The 19,160-nt window shown below is 41.4% G+C and overlaps 1 long non-coding RNA gene across 1 annotated transcript in view; it reads left to right on the forward strand.

Annotated features, from left to right (window-relative positions):
* Positions 1-17,892, forward strand: part of LOC146802424 (uncharacterized) — a 157,253-nt gene extending 139,361 nt beyond the window's left edge. The window contains exon 4 of the long non-coding RNA XR_014967388.1: positions 17,438-17,892. This is a non-coding gene — a long non-coding RNA (uncharacterized LOC146802424). The remainder of the gene's footprint in view (positions 1-17,437) is intronic.
* The last annotated feature ends 1,268 nt before the right edge of the window (positions 17,893-19,160 follow it).

Genomic DNA, 19,160 nt, shown 5'->3' on the forward strand with positions numbered 1-19,160 from the left:
CTTTTCAAGCTAGTGGTGACCGTGGCAACCACTTTCAGGCAACAGAGAAGACATCGGGCAACGGGGTCAAGAGTGGTGGAAAAGTATGCCACTGGCTTTTTGGCATCACTGTCCATCTGAGTCAGCACTGAGAGAGCAAAATAATATCAATTCTGTTGTGTAATCTGGCATCCACAGTGCTGGGATGTGACACAATATTTCTTTCAGCTCTCGGAAGGCTCTCATGCGATCATTCTCCCAAGCAATCGGATCAGACATATCTGTGTGTCAACCTCACTAGAGGCTTTGCCACTTGGGAACATTTTGGTATCCACTGTCTACAGTAGCCTACCACTGCCAAAAACATCCTGACTTCCTTTTGAGTTTGAGTTGGATTAATTTGAAGAAATGTCTTCCACTCTCCTTGGTGAAATCTTTTGTGCTTCTTTCTCAATTATGTGTCCTAGATACAGAACTTCTTTTTGACAGTAGCGCAATTTACCTAGAGACACTTTGGGCCAGTTTATCAGTATCTCATGGAGCGCAGTGCAGCAGCTGCAAATGGCGCACTGAGCTGCATGAGAAGTAGAGAGCAGGAGAGCACCATATTTACAGAAATATGGCAATCTTCTTCCCTCTCCCTAGCACTGGTGCCACCGAGACAACTTTGCACCATAGGGCAAGGGTGTCTCCTTGAGTCCAGCATAGGTTTTGTACTGGAAGGTTGCCCTTCCAGTATATAATACTATGCATAGACTAATTTAAACATTTTCCCACTTTGTATGTGTGCTGTACAGTGCAGCACACATGCAAAGTTGGAAAATGAAGGAGAAAAAAGCATTTCTCCTTTAAAGCACCTGGTTCAAGTGTGCCCTATTGTTTGACGCTAAAGCATGTCTATTTTTTTTAGTAAATTGGACTTAGCATCAGAAACCTTGGGTGGTTGCATGGTAATGCCCAGGCACTACCCATGGTACACCTCCTTGATGCTAAGTAATGCAAATCAGCGCTATGCACTGCTCTGAATTACTTTCAATTTGCATCACTTTTGTGACACAAACACTCCATGAAACCTTAGTAAATCTGTCACCCTTGGGTCAGTTCTTAGCCAGTTGATTCAATAAGGCAATGGTGTCTTGTTTGCAAGCTCGTATCTCTGATGCTACAAGTTGATCATCTATATATTGTACAAGTACTGATGTGTAAGGCATCTGTAAGGATTCCAAATTTCTTTATATGATCTGGGTAAAAATAGATCTAATTTCTGTATACCCTTGTGGGACACGACACCATGCTAATACTCTTTGCTGGAATACAAAATACAATAAAAACTGACTCTCTTAATGGAATGAGACTGAAGGTAACCCTGGCATAGTTCAATCACCGTAAACCAATCTCCAGTATATGAAATAATATTGTTGCTTGATTCGGTAGCACAGGACAACACTGGACCACTATTTAATTTATTTTTCTCAGTCCCAGCACTATCCTTTATTTTCCAATGGGCTTCTGTAAATCTATGATTGAATAATTACATGAACTCCCAAGTAGTTCTTACTAAATCTCTTTCAGCAACATGTCCTCTATTACAGGGGTTATTCCTGCAATTGTCTTAGGAGTCAAAAGGTAAGGTGGTTTTCTAGGATTCACTGCATTTGCTTATATTGTAATTCAGTCTGGTTCTATACCTTTAAATAGTCCAATATCCTTCCCTGTGAGCTCCGAAACATCTGTTTTCACAGACTCTCTTAAAACTGCAGGTAATTCCCTGACTGTCATTAGTGGAAACATTGCTGTAGCTGTCTGTTGTCAAATCATTTTGTATTCCACATCTCCATCATGAGTTTGAAAAGTTACACCATCCGGTGTGCAATATATTGTACAATTTAACTTGCATTATAAATCTCTCCCTAACAAATTTACAGGGCTTCATTCACAAACAACAAACTGATATTTTTCTTCAAATGAGCCTATTTTAACCAGGACCATGTCACTCCAACACAACGTAGAGAGGTAGGTCTGAGACTTACACTGTTCTGACAGTAGATCAGCTAGCTCCTGTATCAATGAGAAATGTTACGGGGTGGCGATACACTTCACCATCTACATATGTACCACTCTGCTCTACCTCTAAGACTTGCGCCAAGTGCCGGAATTTCTGCACCCGAACCGTAGTCTCTGCACCCAGAGCATACTCTCCACACCCAGACCATACTCTCCGGCTAGGGCAGTCCTCTCCGGCTCAAGCCGTAATCTCCGCCTGGGGCTGGATAAAGTGTGAGCAATGGGCCGGATTGAAAATTTTACAAAAAGGAACATAAGGAATGTGTGATAAATGGTAGAGGAGATCATGAAAAACAGTTTGGGCAGTGAAAAGGGTACGGCCAGACACTACATCATAACCCAGAAACGTTTTCTCCTTTGCATCATGGTACATGCAGTGCACATGACTGTTTGGCCGGTGCAAGATGGAACGCCAAACTGTCATGCGCACTAAAGCTGCACAAACCACTTCTCCTCCTGTGACCCTAGCCGCGCCCCACCCTAACATATTCCCATACCCGGTAAAATGATAATATCATTTTATTATCATTTTATTTTTCCTTTTCCCACTGATCTGAGCGCCGTTGGGCGATGCTCCTCAGTCGGCACACTCACAAAATGGAGAGCAAGTATGCCGGATTTGTGCCCTCGCCCACTATCTAAAACTAAATAAATGCACTTCCTTTTTTCACTGCACTAAATGATAAATTAGAAAGAGAAGAAAAACCCTAGACCGCAAACTTTATTTTGAAAACTTGACAGAAACAGAAAACTTCTTTTAAAATGCTTTTATGCCAAATGTGTGCTTTTTCTCAGGATTTTGTAACAACTGTGAAACAGCACAATATCTGATAGAATAGGTTGAAACTACAATTTATTCTGGGGTGAGTGGCCTAATGCTCAAGTAGGTGATGTATTGAGTTACTTTGGAGTGGTACTCATTTCTTTATTTTTTGATAATGTCTCCATGCTTATATATATTGAAGATTATATTGTACCTCCAGAAAAGGCATATGTTGTAACTTTCATGTTTGATGACATCAACGGGTGAGGAATTGGCCTAACGGCTAGGGTGGTGCACCTCGAATCTGGGAAACGGGGCTCGAGTCTCTGCAATAACAGCTCAACGTCCTGTGATTTTGGGAAAATCATTTAATCTCCCCAGTGCTAACAAAAATGAATGTGTCCTTATGTAATGCAACTGGTGCTATGTAAAGCGCTCTGATATCCGATATGGGTCAAGTTCCCGCTACATAAAACTTTAAAAAAAATATATTTTCCAAATAAACTTGTATGACAAACTTCATTATGAGCATTGAGTGGTCCAAGCTACCATTAGAGAGCGAGCAGTGCTAGGGGAGAATATTGAAATTCCATTAGCAGTGCTTTTATATATTATTCTCTGCAAAATCAATGTTTAAATAATACCTGGCTGCCGCAAGTTCCGTGGGTAAGGCTTCACAGAGATTGTCTCCGGATTGCTCTAAGTGTTTTACAATAAATTTGCAATGTTTTTTTTATTAACGACTGAAGTGAACTTGATGTTGACGTTCTTCTTCTCCTACATATTTCTTGGTAATTTCACTTGCATTATTTCTCTTGCCATTTATGACAGTGAGCATTAGACCTAAACGTCTACGCTTCTACAAACAGACCTTCATTACCATTTTAGGACTTAAAATATGAATGAAAGCAGCCATCACAATTTGAATTCAGTTAAGAAGTCTTAAAGCCTTACTCTGAATATTTATTGGAGGGTTTTACGAGGGTTGCATTATATAAAATGAAGGAAAACTGGCAGGCACATATTTGTTATTAGCTGTAAAAATATGCTGGGTATTTTGCAGATAGTAAACCAGAGGCCTAGCAACAGAGAGCATGCAAATCAGTTTGACAGCCCATGTGTAGGCTGCACCACGCAGAGTTAAAATATACATAGATCTTGCGGCTGATTAGCCACATAATTACAAACCTAAAAGTCCAGAAAACCGCAGTTTATCTTTGATGAAGATGCCGCGGGCTAGAGATGACAGCCCGAACGCAGTTTTGCAATAGCACGGCGAGCTCTTCTAAACACCGCATTACTCCATTCCGGGGCAGTGATAAACTGAGGCTTTAATTACAGCGGGGGCTCCGGTTTAGCAGTAATTACCGCAGTCTGATAGGTTCCTTTGAAACCCTTTTTCTCCTTGGCTATATCGTTGAGAAAAAGTGATATACCCAAAATTATTCTTTACGTGGCACTTCCAGTGACTGCACCTAATTTAGCCTGGATTGAGCCAAGCCGGTGCGCTGTGATTATTTGCATTAATTCAGCAAGAGATAAACAATTAATTATTTACACTTTTGTAGGTTATTATTTAGCGCAAATTAGATCCCTTTTCATGGAAATTATGAACATTTTGTCCCTGGGGTTATGCAGAACGGCTCCCTATTTGCGTATAAAACAGTATGGGCAAAATATACTGCTAGATACCTTCCCTTTTAGTGTGCAAGCATCTCTCACTATCGGGCATATCAGCAACACCCGGCGATAATTATCGCTCAGCGCTCTTAGCGTGAGGATAATTATTGCCGGGTAACGTGGATTTTTATCGCTGAGATAGCGTGCTATTAGCAACGCTTATCTCCTCAGCGATAAAAATCCTCACGCTAACTGCCTAACGTGAGATTATCGCTGGAAACCCAGCGATAATCTCACGAAATGTGGCGTTAGCTTGCTGCCAGGGACTCACAAACTTAGCCATGATATCCACCTTCCATAGGATATCATGGCTAAGTCAGTCCTGAAGCAGGCGTAAGGAAAGTAGCGATAACAGGGGTTATCGTTGCTTTTCCTGCCGCTATGCTTCATACCGTGGGGCTTGATGATAGGAGAAATGTGTCTTAGCGACATTTCTCCTGTCACAATAGGTCAGGAACGCCCACTTTGCATCTCATTAGAGAAGCAAAGCTGGGCGTTAGGAATCCCCACGCTAAAGCAAGGTTTCACGCGTTAGCGTGGCCTTGCTAATTGGGCGATAAAATTATCGCCGCTTTTCGGCCAAAAATGGCTGCAAAAGCGGCGATAATTTTTATCGCCAGCTTGTAAATATGCCCCCAAGTATCTGCTCATTACTGATCTGCTTCTCGCTTATGTATACCCTGATAGTAAAATGTTTGAACATAAAAAAAATTGGAAAACAAACTTCGCAATTACTTACATCCACATACTTCAACAAAACATATTTTGGCACAATTTGTATATAATAAATGAAGCAAGAAAACGAAATAATTCCAAGAAAAATTATCCCATCCCAAGTAGAATGCTAAAATAATGAGAACAATATGGAATAAATTACCTATTTTATAGAACAATTATTGAGCAACTGTGCAGAATCTAAAATCGTTCTATTAAAATGCCAGAATGAAGTAGGGATTTGAAAAAACCCCACTGTCTAACAGTCTCATTCCACCACAGGTGACTCTCTCAATAATATATGGAAAGGACTATGCATCCCAGTAAATAGGTATGACATCACAAGTCCATGTAATGCATGTAGTTTTACTTCATGTCATTTTAGTTCATTCAGTTCTAGGGTCAGTGCAAAGACTACTTGGCAGATCACCAGCTTAACCAACATACCATGGGGCATATCAACAAGGGCTTTATCTCTGCTTTTTTGGCGTTAAAAGCCAAAAAAGCAGAGATAAAACTAGCGCCCTATCAACAACAGGGTGCTAACATGCAAATTTGGATGTTAGCACCCTTTTACTCTATGCTTCCCCTTGCATCTCTAATGAGATGCAAAGGGGGGCGTTCCAGAGTAAAATAATAGGAGAAATGTCGCTAAGCGACATTTCTCCTATTATCAAGAATATCGCTAACCCTGTTAGAGACAAAAAAAGCAGCGCTAACCGCGGTTAACGCTGCTTTTTTACGTCTGGTATTTTTCCGACTTAGCCATGATATCCTATGGAAGGAGGATATCATGGCTAAGTTTGTCTGTCCCTATCAACAAGCTAACGTGAGATTATCGCTGGGTTTCCAGCGATAATCTCACGTTAGCCACTTAGCACCAGGATTTTTATCGCTATTGAGATAAGCATTGCTAATAGCATGCTATCTCAGCGATAAAAATCGGCACTAGCCGGCGATAATTATCCGAGCGCTAAGTGCGCTCAGCGATAATTATCGCAGGTTGTTGTTGATATGCCCCCATATTCCCAATGTAATTACACACTGACAATGCGCTAAAAAAAACATTTATGTTGTCACAAGTTTCCCTAATGAGACAGGGGCAATATATTGGATGCATTTGCCACTGATCTCTTCAAAGGCCAGAGAGCAAGTGCGGTGAAACTGCAAAATGCAGCAAACCCCAAAACGAGGTTCCATATAATGCTGGTCTTGCTGCACCTATCGATGTGCAAGGTTCTTGGGTTCAAGTCATAGTGATAGCATTCTCTGAAAGAAGTGCATACCAAGCACCATGGAGGTGAATCAGCCAGATATCACAAGTGTTGTTGGTGACTATGATTACACACTCCTCCCTCCCTGTACCGGTGACAATGACTGCATCATCGGCAATTCAAGAGTTTGATGTTATGGAATAAAACTGCTTGACAGCTTCATGTTTCACTTTTTACAAAGGTGCTGAAAATTCTTTGTCCATGGCAACTATTCACCTATCAAGGTTACATGATTCAAGGATATGTATCTGTTTTCTTATTTCTCTTGATGAGATCAGCCATTGCATTTGTGTGGCTGGATACCACCATACATTCATGAAGAATAAGGTTGAAACTATGGGACTGATTCATAGACTGGTAGACTGAGTAATTACTGTTGTCATGGTGGAGTACTTTACTAGCACCATGGGGTGAGTACTCTGCTTCACACATTTAGAGATGTCTGCTGCCCCTGCGCACACCTCCTGAGATTCCAGGAACCACTGTCATGGCAAAGAGATTTTGTCTTTGACAAATGAGTGCGTCAACATGTCGGAGCCGTATTTCAAACTTACAATGCTTTTTTATTCTCAACATTTTGGGGGGAAAACATTGAGCTCCTGGTGTGGGGGTCTTTCAAACGTTTTTAATGGTGTTGATGGTCTGTTAAAACTGGCCATTTGTCTGCCCACTCTGAATAGGGAAGGTGGACCCATGTCCAAACCTCAGATGACCCTTGCTCTACTGGGAGGGATTTATAACAAATGTAACATATTAATCAAGACCTCTGTCTGTCAACGTTCACCCAGCTACTGATCATTTTGCAAATGGAGAAGTGATGCAGCGTGAGTATATTCCCCTCTGAGAGCAAATGAAGACTTGCTATACTGTAGATAAGCTTGGTCTGAACCCTTGAGAAATAAGTATTGCCTCTCTGCACTAATTTCGTCTAACTTCTCCTAGAACACCTTTGTGGACATCTCAGCTTCAACACCATTCAAACTATCAAGGTTGTATGATTTTAAAATTGTTGTTTGAGCATTCTGTTTCTCCAGGCAAAAGCAACAATATTATGGAACAATTGAAGGAGAAAAGAGAATCAAACATGGTTTTAGCTTGGAATATCTCATTTATCTCCATGGAGGGAGAGGTGTGGCGCAGAGGTCAGAGTGGCTGACTCCGGAGCACGGGGCTTGCAATTCGATCCCAGGCAGCAACTCAGCTCAGCATCATGTGTAGGCCTGGGCGAAGCACTACGCTACGCACGCGTAGTTTGCGAAGTTCGCGCTACTTCGCACTACGCGAACTGCACGTAGCACAGTGCGAACACGCGTAGCGTAGTGTTGCGTAGTGCTGCGGTCATTTTTTGCTTGCTCGCGGTCCTCAACGTCAAGTTGGCGACCGCGAGCAAGCAAAATGACATCCCGGCGAGACTTTTTCCTTGTTCGCGATCGCGAGCATGGAAAATAAACCTCCCGGCGAGATTCCCAACGCGAGGAGGTCAGGTTTCTCATTGCGAGGGGTCGCGTACGCTCGCGACCGCTCGCGATGAGAAACTACCAGTTCGCATTGAGAAAGCTGCCGCTCGAGTAAAAATCTACTCGAGCAGCAGAAAACTACAACTCGCACTGTGCAAGATGCCATTTTCAATGATTGCACAGTGCCGGTTGCTTGTCCGCACTGTGCAATCATTGAAAACAACATCTTGCACAGTGCGAACATGTTACTAAGCAGTTCGCGAAGTGCTACGCGTAGCTCGCGTAGTGCGAACTTCACTTTGCGTAGCTTCGCGAAGTGCTACTTCGCGAACTACGCCCACCCTTAATCATGTGCCTATTGGCAATAGCTCACTTCATCTCCCCGACGGCCGCTGCGCCTTGAAACCCTTAAGGGTGATATATGTGCTGTATAAATAGGAATTCTTTTTATTATGTTTGCTCTGGTGAAGAGTCTGGCCTTTTTGTGAAATCTTTGAAGAGCAAGTTTGGCGCATATATGTTTGTCATATTCCTTTATATAATTAAATCATGTCATGAAATATCTAATGTTAAAGACCTATATTTTCCTCTGAAGCTATATGTCTATGTTCTTTTCCAATGTCATAGAAATGTTGAGATAGTGATGCATTCAATATGAAGCTGATATTTTGGAATTCATAGTGAAAACAGATTGTTGATAGCTTTGGTAAAAAAATAAACTGCATATAATTAAGCCTGCCTGAGCAAGAACAGTTTTTTTTGTTTTGTATAGCGCAAACTCAACCTGAAAGTATCAGAATGCTTTACATGAGCACTAGTTACGTTACAGACGGACACATTTATTTTATTAGGCTCTGGGAGATTAAGTAATTTGCCAGAATCACAGGATTTGAGCGTCCCTGCAGGGACTCTTGCCTGGTTCCCCAGCTTCGAGGTTGACCACTCTAGCCGGTAGGCCACATCTGTTCTGTCACTAAGTACACCACCAGAGCTGGAATACACATCCTTGGCTGGCAACTTTAACAACCCTGGTTTAGAAGACAATCCAATGCCTGTGAGCCCATGAAGGACAGGGAGGTGTTAACTGCAGCCCACTTAACAGGGATTAACCATATGTATAGGAACAGCTGACCCTCTTAGAGCTACTTAATTTGGCTGGAGACTCTGAAAAGGGCTTTGTCTATTTATTTCCATGACCCTCCTCGATAGGTGGGCTCCAGACACAGGGGATAGAAACCCAGTATGGACCTGTCAGAAGGGAGGAGAGCTCATGTAAATATGAGAGTGGCTAAGGAGCTGACGACAGGCCTGCCTAATGGCACAAGTGTTCTGCTATATTCAAACAGGAGGTCCTGGGTGATTTTTCAGGAAGGCAGAGAGAAAGTGCTTCAAACAATGCTGAAAGGACTGTGAGAAAAGAGTTGGGATTAGTTGAAACCAGTCTCAAATCGCCTGGCTAGTGCTTCAGATAAATCTGGTACCTCAACCACCTCCACTTCAGAGCATTCCTGGACCTGGGAATCCTCCAACTGAAGAAAAAGACCCTGCTGGAAGATGAGGAATCAATTAGGAACTCAAAGACTTCTGAATCTTGCTGCCACCCAGTGACTGCTCTCAAGGGTCAAGTGATTAGTCCTTTTTGGACTTGGCCCTCTCTGCAGGGTCACAGCAAACATTTTTCCTTTCCCCTCCAATTTTTGCGGAGTCAATTTTTGTTGACCTTAGGACTTTCTCCATTTTACCACTGCTAACCAGTGCTATTGTGCTTGTGCTGTCTCCTTTAAACATGTTAACAATGGTTTACACAGGATTGGACTATTAGTTGACGTATATGTGCCTAGTAAAGTGGATATACCATATACTCAGGTCCTGTAAATTAAATACTACTGGTTGGCCTGCAGCACTTAATGTGCCAACCCTTTAAAACATTTTCCAGCCCTGCCATTGGAGTATGCATGCAATTTTAAACTGCCAAATTGACATGGCAATATGATCCCCTTGCTAAGGCGCAATCTCCTCATTTATTGCATTTAAGTCACCCCTATGGTAGTCCATAGGTAGCCCCTAGGGCAGGGTGCAATGTAAATAAAATGTTGGACTTGTATTTTTAAGCTTTACATGCCCTGGACGAGCCAATGCTGACAGAATGGCGTAGGGCGCAGAGCTGGGCACAGTCAGACATGCAGCTGAGTCTGGCTCCACACAAATGGCCTGGCACCCCAGCATTGTTCATGCAGTGAGGAGCCAGTGCAGAGGAAACAGACAACTTCAAGTAATTCAACTGGAATTCTTCACAAACTTCTCGCACATCAAAGAAGGCACCAGACACTCAGACCCACTCTTAAGTTCACTGCATGGACCTGAGGGATGACTGTCAGAGGATTGTCTGTTGCTGTGGCCTACTGTGTACTCCAAAAGACTGCTTTGCTGCACATGGAAAGGCTGCTTTGCTGCCTGGATCGTGCCTTCAATCCTCAGAGGCCTGTCTTGCTGCTTGAGCCGTGTTCCACTGCTTGAACCCGGGATGGCCAGAGGGACTTCAAGGGCTAGTTTGCTGGCTCCTGGTGGGACTGACCAACACTTTCTGACTGGCTCAAGGAACCTGTCGGCCCGTTGGACGGATTGTATTCCCTACTATAGGGGCGGTGCCTGCTCAAGCACCACTGTAGGAATTATGATGTCTCTTTTCCGACAGCCTTTCTAAGGCAGTCCAACTGCCTTAGAAAGGCTGTCAGAAAGGGATTTTTGGGGCCCCTGTACCCTGCGGGCTTCTGTTATGAGCCAAGGGGCCAACAGTGGTGTGCCTCAAACATTCATGCCCCGTGTGCCAGTCACCACACGGTGCCTGGCACACGGGGCGTGGATGTTTAAAAACATCCCTTTTTGCATTGCGGCTTGTACTGCAGCCCTTTTCAAGATGCAGCACATGGCGGCAAAGGAAAAAGCCATGATCCCGACCGCCTACACAGAGGTTGCATCATCATTTGGAGGGTGGTACCGCTGACTACTTGCCGGTTGGTCCCAATCCTGCTGTGATGAAGGTGAGACGCTCGTCCAACTGCCATTGTATTCAAGCCCTAAGTCTCAATGTAGAAATCTTCACAACAACTTCGTCCAGCAGCTCCCTGATGATAGCAACTTCTCCTCGGATACCGCCTGCAGCCTTGCCCCAGTGAACTTTATATTCTCAAGCACATTTTTGCCCATACTTTTTCTGAGGATGAAGGTAAGCGCCAACAGGGCCCAATTCACTTTTTGTGTCCAACTTGTGCTTCATCCTGGTCGGCCATTTTTTTTTTACTTCGACCCAGTCTAGCGCAACTAGGTGCCTGGGGTTGGAGCTTTGATCATTTAGGGGCACGTTTTTACCTTAACTTTACAAATTCATAACTCTGGTTCTACTATGTGGATGTTTGTCATTTTGGTGTCAAATGGTTTATGAATATTTACTGTATTCTTCTAAAATGATGCGGGATTTTTCTTGGATTTTGCTTCTACTTAATTGCTGTTTGTGTGCTGTATAAATACTTTACACAATGCCTCTAAGTTAAGCCTGACTACTTTTGTGCCAAGCTATCAGAGGGTTAAGAACAGGTTGATTTAGAGACTTTTGTGACTCACTCTGACAGGGATTGTGGCTGTTGCTTGAGCAGGTTTAACAGCTCACTCAACTAACAACTCAATTTCTCACAGCCCTGAAAAAGGCAGACAATAAGCTCAAATTCAATCCGCTCTGAATTTGTTTTCCATGTTGAATACAGGTTCTGCACCGCCTCGTTGTAAAGGTACCTGGCCTCATGGAAGTCTGTCTGAGTACCCCCTTCCATCTGTGCTCTGTTGAGAATTCTAAGCTCAACAAAATTGCAAAGGTAAAATCATGGTCAGGAATGAAGTGGCACAACTTTCTGCATTTTGTACAACTCCCTGGAATCAGGTCCCACTCAAATAGGAATAATATGTTTTCCAACTTACTTCTGAGGAACACTGATCCGTGTTCAATGCCTGATATAGGAACAATTACAGAAACCTAAGTTCTCACACTAAGACTAAAATTTCCCAAGACATAACATTTAAAGGGTTGTATTTCACTATATCCAGGTCTATGATCTTGACGTTCAATGATATTGTGCCCACTAAATCGATCTGCGACAACACTAAGTTAAGTATATGCATAAGTGGAATTAAGAACTGTACTAATATATTTACCTTACAATGTAGTGGCAGGTCAATGTAGTGGATACAATATTAATGATATATTGTATTCAATAATATGATCTACCACCCCTTAGACAATTTCAGAGCTCCTAATAAATATGAGAGATTCTTTTAGTTAAGAAGAGCTGGTACCACAGGGTTGATATATCAGAAAAATTGAGTTTGGGAGGGGTGGTACCTGCCCACTAGTGTCCCGGGAGATTGGAAGTGATATAATTTACCACAAACTGACAAAGTATCTATTCATTATTAATAGCCATTGATAATGGTTACTCCTCCACGTGGCTTTCAAATCACTAGAAAATTAAGATTTTAAGTCTGACAGGATGGCAATATCAAATAACGGGTGCAGCTGTAACCAAGCAACAATCATCATCAAGACTCGTATTAGACTTGATCAATGCAGAAATTTCCATCTATTCTTGGGGAGATATCTGGGTTTATAAGAGCACACTTCAGTATTGTTGTGATGAACCGTCCACTAGTCACATTCTAATTCTGTTACTAGGCTGGATCAGCTCAAGCCAAATGGCAAGGACTCAATACATTTCTGACCCTCTGGCTCAAGCATGATAGAAATGTTTCTTTAAGGCATGTAGCTGCTCACTTGTGTACTGTTAAAGTATGTGAGGAGAGGGACCAGCAGCATTTCCTACCAGACACATTGGCTTTCAGAGAGGGCCTTGCATTTGTCACTTTTTTGATGGACCATTTGTCTGCTGTAATTACATTACAGCAGAGCAACACAGCATCAAAACTGTGTCCTATAAAAGGCAACAGCTGCCCGACATATTTATGGAAAAAAATATACTGCAGATCTCGGATCATATGCTCTTCCTAATATAGCATAAAAGAATGACAGTGAGGAAAGAGTGCCTTAAAATGATGTGAGTCTAGTAAAATAGCCTATCAACTGGTGCAGGAGGGGCATGTGAGCACTGAATTATGAAAAATGGCACATAGTTCAAGGGCCTGATTTAGAGTTTGGTGCGGAGGATACTCAATCACAAATGCAAAAGTGTACCCTCTCTAATAAAACCTTGATCCACCCACATGATTTACAAGAGGGTGGACCTTACGAATGTCAGCAATGGAGACTACTCCTACGCTGTCTGTTGTCATTTACTAGGTGCTGGATGTGATTCTCAAACATTTCACATAACTCACAAATGGTTTCGAAATACCTTACTAAAATGCTCGATAGAATGTGCGCTCTGCCCTGAGTTACCCTACCAGCATGTCTCTGTAGGCTTATGATTTTTTTTATCCGCACATTTGATAATCATGAAGATGTGCTGATTGTCATGTTGACAGTGCCTCCATGGTCTACAGGCATATTGTGTAGACACATCAAATGTATCCCTTTTTTGTGAGAGTGTCACCAGGCTTGGAAGAACTGGCAGTAGTTGCAACAACTGATTATAGTATAAGGAACCAGCCATATTACCTGATGACATCAGTAGGAGAGTTGGGTACCCAGCTCTCTTTTTTAAAAGATCTTTCAGTTCCTTTCAACCAGACCCTTCGCTTACCTGTATATGGTTTTCACAGGAAATAATTTACTCTGAATGGATGAGACATTGTTGGCATGAATGATGTATGTGGTGCTTACTGTGTCCAAACAGGTATCCATTTTGGGACTCCTGTACGTTCATGGTATGTAAATCTGGCAAGAAGGGAGTTGAGGATGAGCCTCACAGATAGGGAAGAAAATTTGTAACAAATCAAGAAACATTCATGGGCTGTTTTGAAGTGACCCATGCTCATATCAATAAACGGTGGCAACAGTAGCCCCTTTTTGAAGAGTAGAGATAAGACAACCAATGTCCTTTACCTGCTTCACTCTTCCCCACAGGTGTGCTGCAAACAATGTTGTGCAATAGCCAAGCAGGGAAGACCCCACTCAAGCCATTATTTTACAGCTCCTGATAGAGAACAGATTCACTCACTCCCTGCCTAATATACAGTTCAAGGAAATGTGGCTTAAAAAATTGGGTCACAGGGGTCAACACTCTTGAAACAAGACAAGACCACAAACAGAATTGGACTCTGAGATCCAGAGGAGAAACCCCAGATCATGGTGTCAGAATTCTCATTAAGTAGTACCAGGGAATCCATACCAGTGGAGCCCGAGAAGCTCTTAGCTCCAGGGTTGGGGTCCTTGAATGTTAACTCACGTTGTCAAGTTTGGGAACTGGAGTCGGAAAGTTCTGCAGCCTACTTGAAATTGTTGTTTTGAACTACCTTTAGGAAAGGAGCCAAATGAATGCTGAGGATTTTTGTTAGAGGTATACTTGCCCAAAGGATAGGTAGAAATGGAAACGTGAGGATCCGTGCTTGAAAAATAATTGGGTATTGCCCTTATGTAGGCAAAAATAAAAAGGCAAAACTGACTGAGAAGGTCATACAAAAGAAGAAGTGCATGTGATGGCTTAGTGCTTTGTAACATTGTAACTGCTTTCAGCTGTTTCACCTCAAGAAGAAGTGCCTGTGCTGGCTAGAATCTAAAAAGCATTGCAACTGCATTTTGTGGTGTCATTTTCAATCCCCAACAAGACCACTGCTGTGACCCTGGATGGACTCTTCAATAGTTTGGGTGGTGGGCGTGAGCTTTAGCTGGTGGAAGATTCAAAAAGGAGATTTGCCTCCCCCTGGCAGGAGCCCACACAACCACTCCTTGTCTGAACTGGAGGCATACATCTTCGTATAACTGCACCCTCAAAGGATGTCACTGAAGTTGGTGGGATCGGAGCAGAGTTAGTGCTACCTCTTCCCAGAGACTGTGTACTAGCAAGCACCGAAGTGTGAGCTGCAGCCCAGCTGCCAACGAGTAGCTAGAGAGAACCTCACTCCTTGCCTTTAAGCTACAATGTGCAACTCTAACTGTGGGGACCACAATAACATTTAAAATACATTGGTAAGCTACATCTGTAGCCTAAAAATAACCGTATCTTGCCAGCATTGTTATTGTTACAAGTCTTAGGAGAGTGAAAAGAGATTGCACATCACAAAACCTTGGGACCACTTCATGTATTGCTCATTGGTGTTGCCATGCTACATGTAAGAACTGGGGAGCAGTCTGATGTTAGAACAGACTGTCCTCTCAGTGATAATTGTGCGTGATATTTTGTGCTCTTCGTTTCAATTTTTTTTTCTTAAGTCAAATCACTGACTAGGCAATGAAGTATTAAGTGTTATATATGCTTGGTTTAGTTCTGAGACTCTACTTCACCCATCTCCCTGTTCTACCTAGCAATCTTGTGGGTCATGTGCCAACGGGCGCACTTGGTGTTCGTTTTTGTGTCAAACAATGTTAGCCAAAGGCAAAATGATCCAGTTGTTAAGGTTTGATTTAAGCAACCCCAGATTGTCCTGGGAAGCCTGAAAATGTTCCTACCTGTATCTGTAAGACTTTGCAAATAACATATTCACAAATTTGCAATTCACAATATCTCTGAATTATCTTGAACCATATTCACCCAAGTATAATTTCTCCATGTTACACACAGCCGCAATCAACAGTGTAAAAATAGTATGTTGGACGAAGGTGTCTTTGTTATGTGTTTCAGTATTTAGGTGAGCGGGGCATGCTATATTCTGCACAATTGCTTGCAAATCAATACAGATCCTCAGAATAACCTGTACTTGAATAGCACAAAGATCAACTCTTGGGGCTCATTTTAGCTGAATAACAGACATTTATTGTCAGCTGCTGGAGCAAGGAATTTCTCAAACATATGGTATAATCATCATATAACCCCCGCCATTTGTTGTATGGACCTTTGTTAGTTTACAATGCAAGTCGATAAGGAGTCATTGTTTAGATTAAGTTCCATAAACAGTGAAGACAACTTGGAATTTCACAGGAAACTACAAGGAAAATTGAAGTAAGTTTAAAGGGATTTATTAACAAATCAGTTCAAACAAAATCATTAATTTATTAAGTTTTCAATGTTTAGTTATATATTATTACAGATTCAAATAGTCTAAAAGTCGATATTTCAATGTAAGGTAAAATAGTACATTGGAAAAAATTACAATAGAATACAGAATACGCAGCGTGTTCCCTAATCTAAATTAAAGAGTGTCTGAGAAAGAATGGCATTTAAATTTAAGCAAACTATGGTAAGGTGTCAGTTTCGCTAATTAAAGTTTCTGATGAAAGAATAGGAATGCATGAGACTGAAGCCTTAGCACTCAGGCAGTGGAGTTTAGCAGAGGCTAGAAGGGTCTTCTCAACTCGAACTCAGCAAGCATCTCTAAGATCTGGTCTGTCTAGTCCAAGGAACACATGCTATTATAATTGCACAAAACATTTGTTGTAACAGTTCATTTCGTTCTCACTTCTGTGAACCAATCAGTCTTCCCCAAAGACTGGGAGCAGATAAACTACCCAGTGTCACATCTTTACAATGGTTCAATACATGGCTATGTCCTTGAGATGTTAGTGTGAACAGTTGCGCGAGTTGCACTTCCAAGCATCTTCCGATCCTCTCGGTGAGAACATCACTATCAGTTGTCTAATACGTAAACAGTACCTATTCACTAGCTAATAGTAGGCTTCTATAAATACAGCATCTGCAGCAGGAAGAAAAGAAAACCATCTTGAAAAAAGTAACTACATAAATGCTTAGTCGTATAAAGTCTACTTTCAAAATGGCACTAATATTTATTTAGGCTAACAATTCATTACACCATGTTAACTTGAATGTTTGCTTATAATTGCTTAGTGTAATTGCCTACTACAAATTTTGCATTTACTATGCGCATGTTATTTAATTTGTACTTTACTACTGGAGTAGACTAATTTTGACTCCACCTGTTCCTCTTTAACTAGACCACATATACGTTTATGTATGGCCTTTTGTACTCGTGTGATGTAACCTTATTAATGTAACGTAATGCACTTCCACAGTTACAGAAAAGTGCATCTACTGTGTAATCAAAACATGTATACAAGTGTATATTAATGTTTTATTTACAGTAACAACAAGTTGCAGTTCTCACATATATTTACATTTGTGTGTTTGAAGAACATTGTACTTCTTATATGTCATGTATTTCTTTGAATAATGCACTCCATTTATTTTATAACTGTAAATGTATCCATTCGAATAGTGCTCTACACTTATGTGGAAGCTGTATATGTACCTTTAATCATGCATTTAAACATGTATTAGAATGCTTGCTGTACTGACCTTGACCAAAGCCCTTAGGCTTTTTGGTTTGGCCATGTTTAATTTTAAGATGAATGATTTGCTCTGGATGCAATGTTTTTCTCTCCTCTGCAGGTGCACTTAAATGAGCTCATGGTAAAAGAAATGCACATTGTGTGAAAGAGATAGTAAGGCTCTACTGGAGTATCTTTTGGTAAGGACAAGGGGCTTAACAAAGCAAAGGAGTACTACTGCTCGAGCGAAATATAGAGATGGGAAGCATTCAAGGACGTTTTACTGTGTGGACCAAAGGAAAGAAATCTAAGGTGTAGTTGTTAACTTCTTGTTGTTTCAAGATGAAAATCAATTATTCATGTGACTTGGAATTCTGGAAAGTTCTTTTGATGTGTATAATTGGGCATTGCACTTTAACTTTGTTCAGATTCCCCATAGACTCTAAGAGGTACAGACCTCTTTGCGACATCTCTGTTGTTTGGCTTTATGTTATACAATATACTTTAACTTTGAGAACTTTTACCAAAGTTCTGCTATGCTGACACCCTTTTCCGCTTCTCCAAATTATTAGGGTTTCCCGGATCCCATGTTAGAATAGGGTTTAGTAGGTCTTAGTTACCCTCATGTATAGGCAAGAGGATCGAAACATTCAATCAGACTGCATTTCTCATTCTTTGTATAGCGGCTACTGAATTCCTCATCTGTTTTCTGTTATGGAGGACCAATATTATCCACCATTTTGGCTATCCTCTAGTGATTCTGTATTTTTATACTATGTTTCTGGGACTGAGTTATATAAGCTTTGCTTTGAATTTATAATAAATTCATACTTGATCCCATCAATCGACTCTGAGCTTTAATGTATGACTGAATGGGTTACACCATAATTGGCAAATTGTAGTTGATCCTAACTTCTTTTATTCCTGAGGCACCTAGAAATCTCCACCGCAGGGAGCCAGGAAGAAGGAGTCCACGCTTGATGCGTACTTGCTATGCAAACACATTTGATTTGAAAATGACAAAATTTACGTTATTACACCATCACAATGGGGCTCATTTTAAAGACCGCAGAAGGATAAAAGACTAAGTGGACCTGCTCACATTCAAATCTATGAACTTGAGATGAAATGCCGATTTCTGGAAAGAAAGTATTAATCACATAGCCACCAGACCCACAAATGATTTGAGCACCAGATGTACTGACTCACTTTTGTTTCAGTCACTCTTTTCATCCTTAAAATGGACAAACAACAGCATTAGTCACATTGTAGATTTAAAACGAATGATTACATACGTTTATACTAGTGATGATTGTAACAGTCATAACAAGTAAATTCATTGATCTTAAAAAGAAAACAAATTTATAGAGTGTAGCCAATGATTCCTTCTAAAAATGTGAAACATTTAAAAAACATGCCCATAACTAGCTCCTCTGTGTCTATTGTGGTGATGAAGAAAAGTAGAGTGTCAATGAACTTGTTAGGCCAATGCTTGATGAATGAGAAGACAAGTAAAGCTAAGGTGTGCAGACAACATTTGTTGTCAGTACCTGGAATGCCATCACACTGTTCTAATTGGAAAGCCTCTTAAAGCTTACTTGTTCACGTTTCTTCTGCATGGGGCATTGCCAAAAGATTTGGCAGTGGTGTTTGTGTCTAGAAAAGTATTATCTTTACATATGCTGAAATGCGTGTCTAAAATGGAGATGTCAGAATAGAATAGAAATATCATAGTGAGCCCCTTTATGAACAAATGCTGCTTGAAAAAACAGGCTGGGGGCATATTTGTGAACTTTTTTACACAGCACAGCAAGTCACCTAGGGAAAGTGCAGAAATGCAATGT

The sequence above is a fragment of the Triturus cristatus genome, chromosome 8 (genome assembly GCF_964204655.1).
Source record: "Triturus cristatus chromosome 8, aTriCri1.1, whole genome shotgun sequence".
NCBI lineage: Eukaryota > Metazoa > Chordata > Amphibia > Caudata > Salamandridae > Triturus > Triturus cristatus.